The sequence below is a fragment of the Triticum dicoccoides genome, chromosome 2B, assembly GCF_002162155.2.
Source record: "Triticum dicoccoides isolate Atlit2015 ecotype Zavitan chromosome 2B, WEW_v2.0, whole genome shotgun sequence".
Lineage (NCBI taxonomy): Eukaryota > Viridiplantae > Streptophyta > Magnoliopsida > Poales > Poaceae > Triticum > Triticum dicoccoides.
Genome location: NC_041383.1, coordinates 420,916,096 through 420,936,406, shown reverse-complemented (window position 1 = coordinate 420,936,406; position 20,311 = coordinate 420,916,096). Strand labels below are relative to the sequence as shown.

Here is a 20,311-nt window from a genome sequence, read left to right as displayed (position 1 = left end):
AGTGATCGCTGCTAATTGAGAAATAAGATCGACAGCCATCCTCCCGGCTCCTCACCGCTCGGGATCCCTGGCTGTTGGATCGGGTGGCTTGATCGGATCTGGGCCGTCGGATCAAGCCTTCGGACGACCTGGCCCGTCGGATCGGAGAGGGGTAACTGTTGCAATGAATAGTTCCTTCAGTTCGTGCCACCGCGTGTAATTTCCATTCCCCGCCGAGGCTATTTCCGTCATTTCGCATAATGGGGTATAAAAACGCAATGGCTCCCGTGGAGAACCCAGCGCCCGGCCTAGCCGCCGCCTCCTCCCGTTGTTCCGCACTCACTCGTCCCTCCTCCTCCTCTACGCCTCATCCACCCAACCCCTAACCCTAGCAGCTCCCCGCGCCGCCGCCGCCGCCGTCTCCTTCGCCCAGCCCGCCAGACCCTCGCCGTACTCTTCCTAGGCGTCGTCGCCGTCGTCCACCACCACCACCACCGCGCCCCCACCCTCTCCCCATCCCCGCCGGCCCCCACCCTCTCCCAATTCCCTCACCTTCTCTCCCATGGCCAGTGGATTGGCCCCTCGCGGGATCAATTCCTCTGAGCCAGCGGTCTACAGGGCCGGACGGGAGCGGCATGTCCCCTGTCTGCGCGTTGGTGGCGGCGGTCCTGCGGGTTGAGGCTGAACCCCAACGATATTTGGCGCTGTGTCGAGTACTTCCTTTGCCAGCGCCACCCCCCACCCCTTCTCCTCCGTGTTCCTCTCACTGCCCATCTCGCGCCACTGCTACACCATAGGAGTGAAATGCCTATGCCACGGGTTCCTCTCCCTTTCTCTCCCTCCCTCACACTCTCTCTTCCTCTCTCTCGGCTGATTTGCGGCTTGATCTATTGTTTTTGAGGTTGCTGCTCCCGGTTGGTTGCAAGGATACGTGTTGCGGTGGTCAATTTGTCCTATGAAGGTTTGTCTTCAACCTTTGGAGGTTTGTCTTCGACTATGCTCCGAGAGGTGTCACGGTCTGAGAGGATACAGTGGGATAGCTCTATATGCTAGAGTGCTAGGTAGCCTGTTGTTAACTCCTGCTCATAACTCCTCTTCAGTTTGTTTTATATGTGTGCATATGGACAAATTAGTGGGCTTGATTTATATGTGTGCATATTGACAAATTCGCTGGGACAGAGTGGCCATGGTTTAGGATAAGGCAACAATGGGTATATTCTTTATTTTTATTTGTGAGGAAGGGAAGAGTAATATGAGGTGAGCAAGAACAGAAGAGAGATGTAGTGCTTTTGTACTGAAATTGGTTTGCATCTGTACTGACTGGAAAATGAGAGAGAGAGCTTTGGTACTGATATTGGTTGAGAGAGAGAGAGTACAATATACTTTTCTGTCATCTAATATATGTCTCACTGACAATTGTAACAGATGCCAGCGATGTGATTAGGCGCACATATACGAGTATGTTTATGACGACACCTACACCAGTCATTGTCGTTGTTGTTTTTGCCTGTTGCCTCCCTTGAAAATCACTTCGCTAGGTGAGGGACCCCTCTCCTTTCCTTCCGTTTGGTTTCAATTTGTGCCTAGGATCAAATACAGTGAGCAAGTAGCAAAATTAGAACGATAACTGTCGATTAGGAGCATTCATCCGAATGGATTTATGAGATGCATATAATGATGGCTCCAGTTGAAGTGATGACATAGCAGTAGCTGAAATAGAAATTCAGTGAGCATCTTCGCGTTAGATGACATTTAGTTTCAATTAGCATTGGGCACTAGCTGATTTCAATCTTGTTACCATCTGTTTCGGAGCCCCCCTCTAGAGGTTGTCACGGGTGAAGTGGCAGCCACTGATTGCGTTGTAAACAACCTGAATAATGAGCCCGATGAGCAGGCTAACGGTGCGGGTGAGATCGGTTAGTACGACAGATAGAATGTTCATGCATATTGAAATGTGCCTTATTGACCAAATTTGATATTAACATGTGGCGTTCACCTTACTCGCATATGTGGTTGCAAAGGTTGAAAAAGAGTATGTTGATCCGGAGCCTGAGCAAGCTATATTAGCACCCCCAGCCAACAGTAAGTTCCTGCAAGACAAACACAACAACATGTGTGTGGCATAAGTAAATAACTAAGTTAATTTTGTTCCTCTGATATGGCTTGTGCAGATTTGAGGCAGGGAATGAGTTCGGAGCTGCTAGGCAGAGTTTTCATAGATGAAACGGGCATGGAGGCGCATCGTCGCAGGCCGAGGTTTCAGATTGCTCCAAATGATAAAGGGAAGGAGCTGATAGAGGAAGAAGGTGAAATTGAGTCTTCCGACAGTGATGAAACTGGAACCACTGTAGATGTTCTGTTTTTTCCCTTACGTTGAACATTGTATTAGCAGTCACATACTTATGGTCATATACTTACTAATGCTTTGACCTGAAACTGGAACCACTGTAGATGTTCTGCTGCCAATATAACATCGTTTGCATTTAGTTTGTCGTAATATTAATTCAGGTTCTATAGTCCGCTAGGTCATGTTTTTTATTTAGTTAAGTTCCCATCTAATTGCCTGAATTAGTCGCGTGTGGGAGAGCAGTCTGAAAGTTATAACAGGGAATGCAACAATAGTGTGATTTATGTTGCTGGAAGTGCTGCCAATGCTTTTGTCATTTTTCAGGTTTTCTCTCGGTTCTGTTGGCAAGGGATCTTTGGTCATGAATCCATTGTAAATGGCAATAGTCAAGCACCAAGGGACAATCGAAATTACTATCATGATATTTCAGGTAGTAATTACTCGAAAAACTTTTCCTGTTCTGTTTTTCTCCTTTATTTTGATATAATGATGTCTTGATGCCCCCTGTCATGTAATTATTCCAAGATAGCCTGACTGTAATATTTACTGTAATATTTCTGGGAGAAATATTATTACGAATAGAGAAAGCTTTATTTCAGGCATCTTAATTTTTTGATAGTGGCGTCAGTTTGTAAGGATTGTTTGATAGAACATGCTCGTCATAGTGTGTTGTCAGGAAGGTGTGGATGCAATAAGACATGTGCCCTTCAGTTTAGTCTGGTTTTTTCTGGTACATTTGAATTAGTCTGATTAGTCGGTGTCCATTTATTCTTTTGTTTTTGGTTGGCACTTTCAGGTTTGTTTGCCAAGAAACAGAGAGTTGTTTGTCCATTCACACATGATAAACAGAGGGTTGGATTTGTTTGTGTTGGATTGATGCATGTGGAAGAGTGTGGAAAGGATAGGATGCTTATTGGCTTCTGTTGTTGATTTGGTCTCCCGATGGTGTCATTGTTGGTTTGGTTTGGTTAATCCTTGCTTATTCGTTTATCATAGGGAATGGCTAGCTCACATTGTTGGTTAGGAAGAAAATGGAGGTTGTATAATTCGCTTATTCATTTATCTTAGGGATTGAATCGCTCACATGGTTTGTTAGGAAGTAAATGGAGGTTGTACACCTATTGTGGTTGCAGTTCTGTTAATCAAAGTGTTGTTTAGTGGGGTTTGTCTGGTGCTAACTTTTTGGTAGGAATTTCACTTCTGCCCTGAAAAAGCAACCTGCAAATGCCCAACTGATAGTAGTTCCAATGTACATTTTCTTGCTCAGACCATGAAACCTCTTACAGCAGCAAGAATGAAAGAGATAATCATAATAATAAATAGAAATACCCGGTGAATCATGTACTCCCTCTGTCCGGAAATACTTGTCATCAAAATGAACAAAAAGAAGTGTATTTAGAACTAAAAACACGTCTAGATACATCCTCTTTTATCCATTTCGGTGACAAGTATTTTCAGACGGAGGGAGTATGTTCATACTATGGCAGTTATCTTCAGTCAGTGAGCGAGAATGGACCTGAGCTGCAATCCTCGCTTTTCTATCTTCCTTTTATGAAATTTCATTCATGGTGAAAATGTGGTCTTGAAGATCATGTCAGTTTTCTTCAGTCAGTAAAGCCTATTGCTATTGATCATGATGATTTATATATTACTTGGCCCTAGGTCTCATGAGAGAAGATTGGTGACCATGCTTTCAATTTGGTACTTGAGTAGGACTGAGAGAGTATATGACTTTGGTAGGTCCTAGCCCCAAAGATCATATATGTTTCCCTGATGAAATATATGATGAGGATGGATCAGGAGGAAACCTGGTTTGAATCTGACTTCCTGTACTAGGCTAGCTAAGTGGCCTTTCAAATATTTTTCTTTTTTTGACTCCTCAAATGTTCTTCAAAGTACATCTTTATTTGTTGGATAGATAATAACATGATATTTGGTCCGCCATGATTCCTCAAACTGTGTGCTTGAACTTTTTCTGATCCACTTCTTGTTTGTGCCCCAGGTCTTCTCCCCAAATCTTGCTTTCCCTCTGTTTTAGTGAAAATTAACCTAGATTTACATTTGTTTTCTCATGATGTGGTGTTCTTCAATTTTGCAGGAACTGCTCACATATCAAATTTGAGTTGTACATTCATCTATTGTTGTTCTCATGTTGCCTCCTATGTGTCTTTCTAGGTTATTACCTGTATTTTTTGGTAATATATACCGCAAGTCCATATATATTGCAAGGTTGGATGTTATTACCTGTTTGTCAGATGTATTTTAAGATGATGTGCTTTGTTTTCATGGCTACACACAGAGCCTTTTTTGTTAAATGACTTCTGCTGGTTGTGTTTGGTGGCGATGGAAGAGGATGCCTGAATATGTGTGAATAATGGCGAATGTTAGATACATTTATTTAATTTTCCATGCAAGACTGTTCTCTGTTGGAATATTTCTTTTCGCATGCTGTTTATCCCTTTGCACTGAAGAACTGCATTGTTGAATCCAAAGGTAGCTAAATCATGGGAATGTTAAGTTGCATATTTATCGATATGGGTGTGGATTATTATACTTCATTGTGATTTTTATTAGAAAGTGTAATATCAGTGACGTGAACTTCTAATTAGTCAGCCAAATAACTCATGTACGTTGTTAATCTGAAGGCAAATTACACAGTTATCTATAATACTGTAGTTGCATCATTTTCCTGCTCAAGTATCAACTGGATGATATGTTGCTCTCACTTTTATATTATCATGATGACGCCTGTCAAGTATTGTCCACTACTAATTGCATTAGCTTCGCCTCAGAACGTGGAAAGAGAAAGTAGAGTTATCAGTAGTGATCAACTATAACGTACCGTAGATATTGATGTTTCCAGAGCATCGTTTCCAATTGTCTCTTGTTTTTATGAGCGGATACAACATATCATGTAACACTTATTCTTACACTTGCTGATATGAACTACCTGGCAATATTTTATAGAATTTATGTCTTTATGTTTTGTACTACTCGATACAAACCAGTTGTCCTCGGCAAACATTTGGCTTGCTTTTGGTACAAAATTTTCCTTTATGATCTGTAGTGAAATTGCAGTTATCCTGGGTAACAACTACACTTTGCTTTTGGTATATATTTAATCTCTATGCCCTATACTCAACTCAGTCATCATGGGCAGCAACTATACCTTGCTCTTGATATATCTTTGTAGTGTTTGTGATATATACTGAACACATTTATTTTGTTCGGTTATTTTAATTCCTTTGGATGTTCTAAACGCGTTGTTATATCGAGGTTTTAAGATGCTGGGTCACCGTGCCGAGCCAGGCAACGCGCGCTTCCGATCTTAGCATTGCCTGCTTGACCAAAATATTGGGAACGGCACCATCGCACCAAGGCCAACATCCCTACCTCCCTCTTCAACTCCCACCCAACACAATTGTGGTGAGCTCCCCCTCTCATCTACCTGCTATTTGTACCTTCGGTTTTGGATGCATACAAATTGTGTATGCCATGACTGAAACTCGAGCAGCAAATTGTGTGTGTGTGCGCGCGTGTGCGCACGCACATCATGTTTGTATAGCATCTACATTGATAACCTGGCCATCACAGAATACCTAAGTCTCACAAATATAGTATACCTATTTATAATAAGAATACTACATGTGCAGAATACATATATGTTACTTTTCATGTATGTGACTACTTCTTTTGACACATTTGTATAGCGTTGGAGCCTCATTTCTGCAGTTCCTTGACACTGTGATACTCTGCATTCTTAAGTATACTTAATTTGATTTTGTAGATAGGGTTGCTACTTTATATTTTTGTATAGAAGAGGATGATGTTTTGGTCCTGAGAAAATTGAAACCACCATCAGTCTTTTGCCTAAATGGATTTAACAAAGAGAAGAGCAAGGCGAACCAGGATTTATTGGCAGCATGATGATATAATTGATGTGGTTCTTACATGAACCAGTATGTGATTATTTCCAGTTTTGCAACGGAGTGAGTAACTAGAAGCTTTAGTGTGTTACAATATTTAATGTATATGTATCTTGTGATTGTGGAAATAAAAACTTAATAACCTTTGACCGCAACATCAATTGATATGTTATCAATTCATTTAGCTTTGGAAGTTGGATCTACCACTATACATATATGTGAGCTAATCAATCAGTTTTTTTCCTTTATTCTACCAGGTTCCTTCACGGCTGCCTCCCAGCCAAATCCGGCCGCCACCAACCATCACGTGCTCGTCTTGGTCTCCTCTTTCTCCCTGAAAAAGTCTACCAGGTATACATATATGTGAGTTGTTGTCATGAATATCTACTCCAGGAGTTTTCCACTGAAAAAGTCTACCATGGATTTACATGCAACTCAGAGATTTAAAGATGTCTTCTTTGGCTGGCATGATTGTTTACCTTTTCCTCACTAGAAGCAATTAACCTACATGATCTGTGCAAAATATGTCTCACCACTTTAGTAGGCAGGTTTAACAGAAAATAATAGTAGCACTGTTTTAACAAGTGGTTCCTTTGTATGATGCAGGTTCAAGGGCAGAGCCATAGATTTAGCCTCTAAAAATAGGCTCTGAACGAATTTAACCATGATGTGCACGCAAGGGCAGTGATGCCTTTTACTACTTGAGAGGCCCAACAAGGTATTTTTACTTTTCTGCTACCAAAGGAAACAATGAAAAAAAATATGCTGCTCCAGTGCCCTGTAGTTTGTTCCTCTAAAATTTTACAAATATGATGAAGAATACGATGCATCATTTGCAGTACCTGGCTACCAAGAAGGAGCGACATTGTTGTCAAACTTTTATAGTGTATACTGTCTTTTGACTATGCGCTTCTCTTAGTACTGCCTGAACATCTGTATCTTTGCCCTGTGTTATATGAGCTTATGATAGACACACTGTCTGAAAGCACGACCAGCAGCCAAGGACATCTCACACCACGCTCTCTATCTCATCTTAGTCCTCACTAATTCACAAACGGGATGAAGAGGACACACTAGCTGTCAGGCGGGTTTAGCGCTACTTCCACCATCACGCCACCCTCCATTACTGGGGACCGCGATGTTTCTGCGTAGCCGTTGATGGCATCCATTTGCCTATTGTCTCCGAGGGCGAACCCCGGGGTCTATTGTTCACACCCAACATGAGGATGCAGTACTAAAAGCAGAGAACAACAAGTTAAACAATAACAGACCATGCTTCTGAAACTTTCAATGAAATATATTGTACCAGTTTAAACTCATATTATTTTGTGAATCATTTCCAGCCACTAGATGCTACAAGTCGCTCCTTAGCGTGGATAAGTAGTGCCACCTGGCCAGCGGCAGGAAGTCCACCGATCGTTGGGATCTGCTTCATGGATGGCGCCTGGAAGAAGCTCAATGACCAGACCACCGTCCTCTCCAAGAGGAGGCGCCGGCTCAAGCAGGTACGGCTAGCTCACCACAGCTCGCTCCTCCCTGTTTCTTCTTCGATGACTGTCTATATAAACACAAAATTTACTTCATGTGGTGTGCCCATATAGTGTGGATGACTAATTGATATCGTCAGAAGTTCATTATCATTGACATGCAATTAATGTATTTTCACAAGATACTCTCTTGGTTAACTGCGAATAGCATTAGCTGCCAACTGCTAGCGCTAGGTTGTGGGTAGATTAGATGATTCGGTTATCTGAGCAGCTGCTGAACTGTCGAACCGTGTGTTTTTATCACCGGAACTTCCGCGAGCCATGTTTCTCGCATCCCATTTGTTCTGTGCATTCCTCCGATATATGTGATGTGCAACTTCTATAATAATTATTTGAAGAGGAATGCTTGCTTTGGTCAAGACTGACGTATGAGGTCCCCTGAGTTGTACTTACATGCATTATTTTTGTGGTAGAATTACACATCATTTTTGTGGTAACGTTCATTTTTACTAATTTTGTAGTCAGACTTTGGCGAGCTATCAAGATTTTACTTTTAGTCACAGAGACAGGCTTCAGATGTTATCTACCTTGGTAAGGTGATTTGTTGTCTTCAGCTGGTATGATTGAGCATGTGCCAGGTTCAGTTAGTGATAATAACAGCAACGGCGCAGGTGGAGCATTCATAGTGCCCAAGTTCATGAGCTAATGATATTATTTATAGAGTTTTCATATTTATCAGTAGGATGATGAAGCCTGTCAAGTATTATCCAATACTAATTAGCTTTACCTCAGAACTTGGAAAGAGAAAGTAGAGTTATCAATAATGATCAGCTATAAGGTACCGTTGATATCGATGTTTCCAGAACATCGTTTCCAATTGTTTGTTATCTCATTGTGTTTATAAGCAGATACAACATCTCCTGTAACACTTATTCTTACACTTGCTGATATGAACTACTTGGCTATGTTTATAGAATTTATCTCCTTATGTTTTGTACTACTCGATGCAAATTAGTTGTCCTCAGTAAACATTGCGCCTTGCTTTTGGTACAAATTTCAACTTTATGATCTGCAGTGAAATTGCGGCTATCCTGGGCAACAACTACACTGTTCTTTTGGTATATATTTGATCTGCATGCCCTATATTAAACTCAGTTATCCTGTGCAACAACTATACCTTGCTCTTGATATATCTTTGTATTGTTTGTGATATATACTGAACACATTTATTCTCAGCGGTTATTCTAATTTCCTTTGGATGTTCTAAACGCTCTGTTATATTGAAGTTTTAGACGGTGAGTCACCGTGCCGAGCCAGGCAACGCGCGCCAAGGCACTTTTATGCTCATATATTATTTGGTGGCTTCTCAATTTGTGTATGAAAACAAACTTTGCTTTAGGGTGGCTGTTCATGCTTGACGGAATAATGAATGCAAAGATAGTTTTCTTTGATTTGGTTACTCGGCTGACAAGAATATGCATTTCTCTGTATACCACCTTACCTCTCATGTGATGCTTTCTATGTTGTGTATTCCCTATATTAGATAAGGGCTATTGCTTACTTGGACCATATTGATTCTGATTGGCCTATTGTTAAAGTTCAAGACAGTAGGGTTGATGCTTGAGTACATAAATCATTCAATTACATACATCTCACAGTTTGTTTGTATCAGGTTCGTGCGAGGTAGTCCCTATGAAGTACATCGACAAGGCGGATGGATTACGGCGCCTATTAGTATGCTTAGTGATAATGGCTCCTTAGTTAACTCTTTTTGTCATGTTCCTACTCTTATTACCTCCTCTTATGCGTTCTCGCTTTTGGTATTGAACCTCATGTCGAATGGCTATCTTTTGTGGTTATGTAAACGCACCAAGCTTGATTCTGCCTTATAAACCAATGTTTATCTTGTGCTCCATTGTGTTTTATTTTTACCACAATTGAATGTTTCTTTAATTTATCATTATCGTGTATAAGTGTAAATGCTATACCTGAGTTCCTATTGACATAGGCAAAACGCTTGAACCGGTACCCTTGCGCCAGGGCGCGATCCCGATCTAGTACTTAGGATACCTGCGACGTTTCGTACTTCCAGCGCACGGCTAGTACTTTCAGGCAAGGATTTTTCTGGCCACTCCGCGCACGGCTAGTACTTAGAGGGTGTTTGGATACGTTTTAGTCCTATGACTAAAATTAGTGGGACTAAAACTTGCTAGCCTCACCCATGTTTGGATCCAAATACTAAAGAGATTAAAATCAAGTTAATGAGCATTTATTATCCTCAAATCCAGAACTCGCCTGTGTTAAAGGAGAGAAGTTAAATAAGGAGAGAAGACTAATCCACATTTTAGTAGGGGTACCTCTGACTAAAAATTTTCTTTAGCCCCTCTTAGTCAGGGGTGCTTGGAACTTTAGCCTCTTAAATAGACTATTTTTAGTCAGACTAAAATAAGTCCCTTGGATCCAAGCACCCTCTTAGTCAAAATAGTCGTGACATTCGTATATACTTTCTCCGTCCCAAAATTCTTGTCTTACATTTATCTAAATATGGATGTATCAAACCACATTTTAGTATTAGATACATCCGTATCTAGACAAATTTAAGACAAAATTTTTACGATGGAGGGAGTATATAAGATAATTAAAGTGGCTAAGCAGCGGCCTCTCACATTCAATTCCAACGTTGGGTGTGAGTTTCTCCTAGGCTGACACGTGTTGGCTTCATTTCCCTATTTTCTTTATATTTTACCTTTTCTGCTAATTACCACTAAAGGCTACGTAGGCTTGCTATCCACCACATTCCCCCTCATTCGACTCCCTCCGTTTTTATACGGACTTTATACGAGTCGGTACAACATCTCGAGATTGATAAAGTCACATTAGATGTCTTCTTAGTCTAAAAAAGTCTCTTGCCACTGAACAAATATCACTAGAGAGATTGAAATAAATCCATCAAAATGTGAGCACCAGCGCCAACCCAGTACAACACATATGTTTAGTTCCATAAACCGATATGAACATCACCAGTGCCAACACAGTACAACACATTTTTTCAGTTCCACAAACCAATATGAACGCACGCACACACACCCTATGATCATGTGAGTAGTATAAAGCATAGCATTTTTTTGCTAATTCTACCATCTATATAAAGTTAGCTTAATTATGATGCGAGACTTAGCTACTTTTTCTACATGACACCATAGGATAGGCAAATAAAAAAATTATGTGGCTTAGAGTAATCAGGTTAGTACCATTTTAAACTGTGTGAATTAGGCTTGGATTTGATTGATAATGTATCTCTAATTTCATTGCTCGTGCATACTATTTTTCACGACTAAGGGTTACATGTAAGGGTTACATGATAAATCCATGGAAATGCTACTAAGTTACCATTGCTTCCATGCATTTGAAGTACTTTGATGTGAGTGCATTCCAAGCTGATACATGTTGGTTTTTTTATTTAGTCACTACTAGATTTTTTTCGTGTTTGCTACCGTTATTTAACATAGTACAACATAGACGCTCACATATATACACATACACTCACCCCTAAGAACGCATACACGTGCATCCAACCCTAAAACTTTCGAGATACTGATCCGGTACAATATCTTGAGAGTGTACGCCTTTGTAGTCGACGGGAACATCATCTGCCACTGAATGAATATCACTAGAGAGCTTGAAATAAATTCAAAAAAATGCGAGCACCAGTGCCAACACAGTACAACACATATGCTCAGTTTTATAAACCGATATGAACTTCACCAGTGCCAACACGGTACAACACATATGTTCAGTTCCATAAACCAATATGAACACACGTACACACATCCTATGATCATGTGAGTAGTATAAAGCATAGCATTTTTTGCTAATTCTACCATCTATATAAAGTTAGCTTAATTATGATGCCATACTTAGCTACTTTTTCTACATGACACTATAGGATAAGCAAATAAAAAAATTATGTGGCTTAGAGTAATCAGGTTAGTACCATTTTATACTGTGTGAATTAGGCTTGATTTTGATTGATAATGTATCTCTAATTTCATTGCTCATGCATACTATTTTTCACGGCTAAGGGTTACATGATAAATCCACAGAAATACTACTAAGCTACCATTGCTCTCATGCATTTGAATTTTGAAGTACTTTGGTGTGAGTGCATTCCAAGCTGACACATGTTGGTTTTTTATTTAGTCCACTACTAGATTTTTTGTGTGTGTTTGCTATCGTTATTTAACATAGTACAACATAGACACTCACATATATACACATACACTCACCCCTAAAAACGCATACACGTGCACCCAACCCTAAACCTTTGAGACACTGAGCCGGTACAATATCTTGAGAGTGACAAACTCACAGCGGACGCCTTTGTAGTCGACGGGTACGTCATCTGCCACTGAATGAATATCACTAGAGAGCTTGAAATAAATTCAAAAAAATGCGAGCACCAGTGCCAACACAGTACAACACATATGCCAGTTCCACAAACCAATATGAACACACGTAGACACACCCTACACATATGATCCTGTGAATAGTACAAAGTATAGCATTTTTTGGCTAGTTCAACCTTCTTTGTAAAGTTAGGTTAATTATGATGTGATACCTAGCAACTTTTTCCGCAGGACATCATATGATAAGAAAATCAAAGAAAATTATGTGCCTTAGAGTATCTAGGTTAATACCTGTGAGAATTAGTCTTGATTTTGATTGATAATGATTTCTAATTTCATTGCTCATGCATGCTTTTTTTTACTAGGGGTTACATGATAAATCCACAAAAATTTAAGCACCAATGTCAACATAGTACGACACAAATGCTTAGGTTAGTACCATTTAAACTATGAGAATTAGGCCTGATTTTGATTGATAATGCATCTTAATTTCAATGCTCCTGCATGCTATTTTCACGACTAAGGTACATGATAAATCCACGAAAATTCGAGCACAAGTGTCAAAACAGTACAACACAGATACTTAGTTATACTCGCCTCTATGAATGCACACTCGCACACCCAATCCCTAACATTGTGAGTAGTACAAAGCGTACCATTTTTGCTCATTCCCTTCCAAATGAAGTTAGGTTGATTATGATGCGATACCTAGCAACTTTTTTTGCAGGACACCATAGGATACAAAATGAAAGAAAATTACATGCCTTAGAGTATCTAGGTTGGAACTTTTAGATAGTAAGAATTAGGCTTGATTTTGGTTGATAATGCATCTTTAGTTTCCTTGCTCATGGGTGCTATTTTTCACGGCTAAGGGTGACAGGATGCAACATATATTACTGAAAATATCATGTATAAGAAATCTTCATTGCACTGCAATGCCAATCATGTATTATTGCCACCACTTTTATGCGATCCTAGCAGCTACATGCATTGGGCTAGAAAACCGATCGTCGCTGCAGCACAATCATATCCTCCGCGTCAAGTCATCATCCATAGATTGCATCTCACTGCCGAGGCAACCACCAAATCTGGAAATATGAACCCTCGCAAAGACCTTTTGGTGGCCCCACAATTCATGGCGAGGCCGCCGTCGCAGGCCGGAGTGGTCAACACACGGACCAACACCGACGACGGAGCACATCACCACTTATTACAATCTCATCAGATATAGCCCTGCCCAGATCCGTCGGCCAAGGGGCCGACATGGCCAGATCTTGATCAAGGTAGATCAGTTTCTGGCGCCGCCACCCGCCTAGCTGTAGCATCCACGTCGAATCCATATGTGGCCTCCCATGGTAGCCATGAGTGCGAGGAGCCATGAAGGGTGATGACCCACAAGTGTAGGGGATCCATCGTAGTCCTTTTGATAAGTAAGAGTGTCGAACCCAACGAGGAGCAGAAGGAAATGATAAGCGGTTTTCTGTAAGGTTTTCTCTGCAAGCACTGAAATTGTAGGTGATAGATAGTTTTGTGATAAGATAAATAGTAACGAGCCACAAGTAAATAAAGTAAACAAAGTGCACCAAGGTGGCTCAATCCTTTATGTAGCAAAGGATAAGCCTGGACAATTTCTAATAATGAGAAAGGAGCTCCCGAGGGCACATTGGGAATTATCGTCAAGCTAGTTTTCATCACGTTCATATGATTCGCGTTTGGTATTTTGATAATTTGATATGTGGGTGGACCGGTACTTGGGTACTGCCCTAACTTGGACAAGCATCCCACTTATGATTAACCCCTATTGCAAGCATCCGCAACTACAAAAGAAGTATTAAGGTAAACCTAACCACAACATTAAACATATGGATCCATATCAGCCCCTAACAAAGCAACGCATAAACTAGGGTTTAAGCTTCTGTCACTCTAGCAACCCATCATCTACTTATTACTTCCCCATGCCTTCCTCTAGGCCCAAATAATGGTGAAGTGTCATGTAGTCGACGTTCACATAACACCACTAGAGGAAAAGACAACATACATCTCATCAAAATATCGAACGAATACCAAATTCACATGACTACTAATATCAAGACTTCTCCCATGTCCTCAGGAACAAACATAACTACTCATAAAGCATATTCATGTTCATAATCAGAGGAGTACTAATATGCATAAAGGATCTGAACATATGATCTTCCACCAAGTAAACCAATTAGCATCAACTACAAGGAGTAATCAACACTACTAGCAACCCACAGGTACCAATTTGTGGTTCTGATACAAGATTGGATACAAGAGATGAGCTAGGATTTTGAGAGGAGATGGTGCTGGTGAAGATGTTGATGGAGATTGACCCCCTCCCGATGAGAGGATCGTTGGTGATGATGTTGGTGATTATTTCCCCCTCCCGAAGGGAAGTGTCCCCGGCAGAACAGCTCCGCCAGAGCCTTAGATTGATTCCGCCAAGGTTCCACCTCGTAGCAGCGGAGTTTCATCTCGTAAGCTTGCCCATGATTTTTTCCAGGGTAAAAGTGATGATATAGCGGAAGATGGATGCCGGAGGCCCACCAGGGGGCCCAGGAGATAGGGGGCGCGCCCTATAGGGGGGGGCGCCCCCCTGTCTCCTGGACAGGGTGTGGGCCCCCTGGCCTATTTCTTTCGCTCAGAAATTCTTATTAATTCCAAAAGGTTGTTTCGTGGAGTTTCAGGACTTCTGGAGCTGTGCAGAATAGGTTTCCAACGTTTGCTCCTTTTCCAGCCAGAATTCCAGCTGCCGGCATTCCCCCTCTTCATGGTAAACCTTGTAAAATAAGAGAGAATAGCCATAAGTATTGAGATATAATGTGTAATAACAGCCCATAATGCAATAAATATTGATATAAAAGCATGATGCAAAATGGACGTGTCAACCCCCCCCCCCCAAGCTTAGACCTCGCTTGTCCTCAAGCGGAAGCCGAAATCGAAAAATATGTCCACATGTTTAGAGATAGAGGTGTCCATAAAAATAAAATACGGACATGAGGGCATCATGATCATTCTAATGACAACAACACATATAGATTTTGTCATATGATTTCCTATGCTCAAGTAACAAGCAATTCACAATGTCAAGTATGGTTCAAAAACTTCATTGGGAACTAACAAACTATAATCTCAGTCATTGAAGCAATTGCAATTTATCGTAACATCAGAAAGAGTCAATAAAAGAGCTTTTCAGCAAGCTCACATACTCAACTATCTCGTAGTCTTCTACAATTGCTAACACTCACGCAATACTTGTGGTTATAGAGTTTCAGCCGGACACTGAGAAAGATAGGGGCTTATTGTGTTGCCTCCCAACGTATTCACCTTTAGGTGATGTCAACAATAATAACCCATGCTAACTTACATCCAATTGGATATATATATCATGATCTTTCAAACACGACGAGCTTGCCAAAGGATAAAATAAAAAGGGAAAGGTGAGGATCACCTTGACTCAAACATAAAGTAAAAACACAAAGTAACAGATAGGCCCTTCACAGAGGGAAGCAGAGGTTGTCATGCGTGTTTAGGGTTGATGCACGAAATCTTAATGCAAAAGAACGTCACTTTATATTGCCCCTTGTACGTGGACCTTTATTATGCAGTCCGTCGCTTTTATTACTTCCACAACAAGTTCGGACAAAGCTTATTTTCTCCGCACTAATAAGTCATACATAATTAGAGAGCAATTTTTATTGCTTGCACCAATGACAACTTACTTGAAGGATCTTACTCAATCCATAGGTAGGTATGGTGGACTCTCATGGCAAAACTGGGTTTAAGGGTAATTGGAAGCACAAGTAGTATCTCTACTTGGTGCAAGGAATTTGGCTAGCATGAGGGGGAAAGGCAAGCTCAACATGTTTGGAAGGTCAATGACAATATACTTTAAGAGATGTCGGAAAACATAAACCATTACGTTGTCTTCCTTGTCCAACATCAACTCTTTTAGCATGTCATACTTAATGAGTGCTTCACAATCATAAAAGATGTCCAAGATAATATATTTATATGTGAACCCCTCTTTCCTTATCACTTCCTATTAATTGCAATGATGACCAAGGCTACGTTCATCAACTCTCAACAATTTTTATGCCTCATACTTTCTATGTGTGAAGTTATCACTATCCATAAGATCAATATGAACTCTTTTGTTCTTTCTACCTTCTCAAGATCATAGCAATCATAGCAAAGCCCTTGAATCAACACTAATCTTTATTATAGATAGCACACGGACTCAATTACATAAAGAGATCACAATGCAAAACTCAAAACTACTTGATATCAAAACTTCAATCTACTAGATCAAGATACTACTAAAAAGATCAAACTAAATAAAGAGGTAAAGATAGGAGTGTGATGGTGATACGATACCGGGGCACCTCCCCCAAGCTTGGCAGTTGCCAAGGGGAGTTCCCATACCCATTTGATTATTTCTTCTGAGGTGGTCAAGTAGGAGTTGTTGATGATGTAAGCTTGTCGTCCGTCTTCCAAGGCATAGGCTCTCCATCATAAAAAGATGATCAAGTCTCCGGGATCCTTAAATCTGCAGCCAAACTCATTCGCTTGAATCTATATTCATACTCACAGTTCTGGTTTTGCAGGTCATAGATCTGGGCTTGGAGGTGCTCGATTTTCTCTTGAAGCTTGAAGATGGTCTCCCCAATGACTTTAGCATCTAGCTTGTGGTTGTTGGTGAACTCCGTGATCATCATCTGGTTAGCATTGAGTCCACGCTCCACCATCCCTTGACACTTGAAAACTTCATGTTCCATGGCTTCGAGCTTTGTCTCCACACTCCCGGTACGCCTTGGTCCCTCCACATCGCGGATGTGTAGCACCCCCTCACGCATCTCAATGGTTTGAGGGTGTTGCAGCACCTCCGCGAGATAGGGGTTGATAACCCTCTCGAAAAACTTGTCCTTGGGAGCGCTTGGAGATGCCATGATGCTCTAGATCTGAAACAGAAACAGCTCGAAATGAAAACAGAGGATATTTGCATGATACGGTGGTCAAAACCTTCGGGAGTATATATAATTAATTTTTTTACCGACCAAAATACGTAACGTGCAAGAAAACAGAATCCGGGAGGCACACGAGGTGCCCACGAGATAGGGGGGCGCGCCCTCCAGTCTCGTGGGAGCCTCGTGTCCCTTTCGGACTACTTCTTTCTTCCTAAAGTTCTTAAATATTCCAAAACTGATAAAAATTGCCATTGGAGTTGTTTTGGAGTCGGTTTACTTACCGTACCACATACCTATACCTTTTCAGGGCCTGGAACATTCTGGAAAGTGTCCCTTATGTATTCCTCAGGGGTTACGGTTTCAATAATATTAGTTTCAACATTGATGGGATTACCTGAAATATAATGTTTAATTCTTTGACCGTTAACCACCCTTGGACTTGTGCCTTCGAAGTTGTTGACTTTTATAGCACCAGAACGATAGCCTCCTCGATAACGTAGGGACCTTCCCATTTTGAGAGAAGTTTTCCTGCAAAAAATCTTAAACGAGAGTTGAATAATAACACATAATTTCCTGCGTTAATCTCACGCTTTTGTATCCTCTTATCATGCCAGCGTTTGACTTTTTCTTTGAAAAGCTTGGCATTCTCATAGGCTTTGGGTTCTCCATTCATCAAGTGAGCTAATATCAAACAACATCTTCTTACCGGCAAGTTTGAAGTCATAATTGAGCTCTTTAATAGCCCAATATGCTTTATGTTCAAGTTCAAGAGGTAAATGACACGCTTTTCCATAAACCATCTTATAAGGATACATACCCATAGGATTTTTGTATGCAGTTCTATTGGCCCATAATGCATCATCAAGATTTTTGGACTAATTCTTTCTAGATCTATTCACAGTCTTTTGCAAAATTAATTTGAGCTCTCTATTGCTCAACTCTACTTGACCACTAGACTACGGATGATAAGGAGATGCTATTCTATGATTGACATCATACTTAGCAAGCATCTTACAGAAAGCACCATGAATAAAATGTGAACCACCATCAGTCATAAGATATCTAGGGACTCCAAACCTCGGAAAAATAACTTCTTTAAGCATTTTAATAGAAGTGTTATGATTAGCACTACTAGTTGGAATAGCTTCTACCCACTTAGTAATGTAATCAACAGCAACTAAAATATGTGTATAACCATTAGAGGCAGGAAAAGGTCCCATATAATCAAAGCCCCAAACATCAAAAGGTTCAATAACAAGAGAATAATTCATAGGCATTTCTTGACTCTACTAATGTTACCTATTCTTTGACATTCATCACAGGATAAGACAAACTTACGAGCATCTTTGAAGAGAGTAGGCCAATAAAAACCAGATTGTAGTACCTTGTGTGCAGTTCTATATCCAGTGTGGTGTCCTCCATAAGATTTAGAGTGACACTTACGTAGAATCTGTTCCTGTTCATGCTCGGGCACACAACGTCTAATAACACCATCCACTCCTTTATGAAGGTGTGGATCATCCCAGAAGTAATGTCTTAAATCATAAAAGAACTTTTTCTTTTGCTGGTATGTGAAACTAGGCAGTAAATATTTAGCAACAATGTAATTAGCATAATCAGCATACCAAGGAGCAGTACGAGAAGCATTGACGACCGCTAATTGTTCATCAGGAAAGCTATCATTAATAGGCAATGGGTCATCAAGAACATTCTCTAACCTAGACAAGTTATCTGCAACGGGGTTCTTAGCTCCCTTTCTATCAATAATATGCAAGGCAAATTCTTGGAGAAAGAGAACCCATCTAATGAGTCTAGGCTTAGCATCTTTCTTTTCCATAAGATATTTAATAGCAGCATGATCAGTGTGAATAGTAACTTTGGAATCAACAATATAAGTTCTAAACTTATCACATGCAAACACAACTGCTAAGAACTCTTTTTCAGTAGTAGCATAATTTCTCTTGGCAGTATCAAGAGTCTACTAGCATACTGGATAACATTCAATTTCTTATCGACTCTTTGCCCTAAAACAGCACCTACAGCATAATCACTAGCATCGCACATAATTTCAAAAGGTAAATTCCAATCAGGTGGCTGAACAATAGGTGTAGTGATCAAAGCTTTCTTAAGTACTTCAAACGCTTCTACACAATCATCATCAAAGACAAAAGGAATATCTTTTTGCAATAAATTAGTCAGAGGCCTAGAGATTTTAGAAAAGTCCTTAATGAACCTCCTATTAAAAACCGGCGTGACCAAGGAAACTTCTTATACCTTTTATGTCCTTGAGACATGGCATCTTTTCAATAGCATCAACTTTGGCTTTATGAACTTCAATACCTCTCTCGGAGATCTTGTGCCCCAAGACAATGCCTTCATTAACCATAAAGTGACACCTTTCCCAATTCAGGACGAGACTAGTGTCTTCACATCTCTGCAAAACTCGATCAAGGTTGCTCAAACAATCATCAAAAGAGGATCCATAGACAGAGAAGTCATCCATGAATACCTCACAAATCTTTTCACAAAAATCAGAGAATATAGCCATCATGCGTCTTTGAAAGGTAGCAGGTGCATTACATAAACCAAAAGGCATACATCTATAAGCAAAAGTACCAAAAGGGCAAGTAAAAGTAGTTTTGGATTGATCCTTCGCTGACACAGGTATCTAAGAGAAACCAGAATAACCATCTAGAAAAAAAATGTGTGTGTTTGGATAGTCTTTCTAGCATTTGATCAATAAAAGGTAGAGGGTAATGATCTTTCTTAGTAGCTTTATTTAACTTACGGAAATCAATTACCATCCTATAACCTGTAATAATTCTTTGCGGGATCAATTCATCTTTATCATTAGGAACAACGGTAATACCTCCCTTTTTAGGGACACAATGGACAGGGCTTACCCATTCACTATCAGCAATGGGATAAATAATACCTGCCTCAAGGAGCTTTAGTATCTCCTTTCTTACGACTTCCTTCATCTTGGGATTTAATCATCTTTGAGGATCTCTAACTGGTTTGGCATCTTTCTCCACTGAAATTTTGTGTTGACATAATGTGGGACTAATGCCCTTAAAATCATGCAGAGTATATCCAATAGTTGCTCGGTGCTTCTTCAGAGTTTTCAATAATCTTTCTTCTTCTTTCTCTGAAAGGTTAGCACTAATAATAACAGGAT

The 20,311-nt window shown here is 40.4% G+C and overlaps 1 long non-coding RNA gene across 8 annotated transcripts; it reads left to right on the top strand.

Annotated features, from left to right (window-relative positions):
• Positions 1-285: 285 nt before the first annotated feature.
• Positions 286-8,158, top strand: LOC119364001. Of its 8 annotated transcripts, XR_005174561.1 has the most exons (10): positions 286-1,040; positions 1,405-1,517; positions 1,803-1,895; positions 2,001-2,061; positions 2,151-2,285; positions 2,651-2,756; positions 3,989-5,752; positions 6,510-6,603; positions 6,859-6,970; positions 7,596-8,158. It is a non-coding gene; the product is annotated as an uncharacterized LOC119364001 (long non-coding RNA). The 8 variants fall into 8 exon arrangements; XR_005174563.1 differs by having other exon boundaries at positions 286-940; positions 1,803-2,061; XR_005174562.1 differs by having other exon boundaries at positions 286-961; positions 1,803-2,061.
• Positions 8,159-20,311: the final 12,153 nt, after the last annotated feature.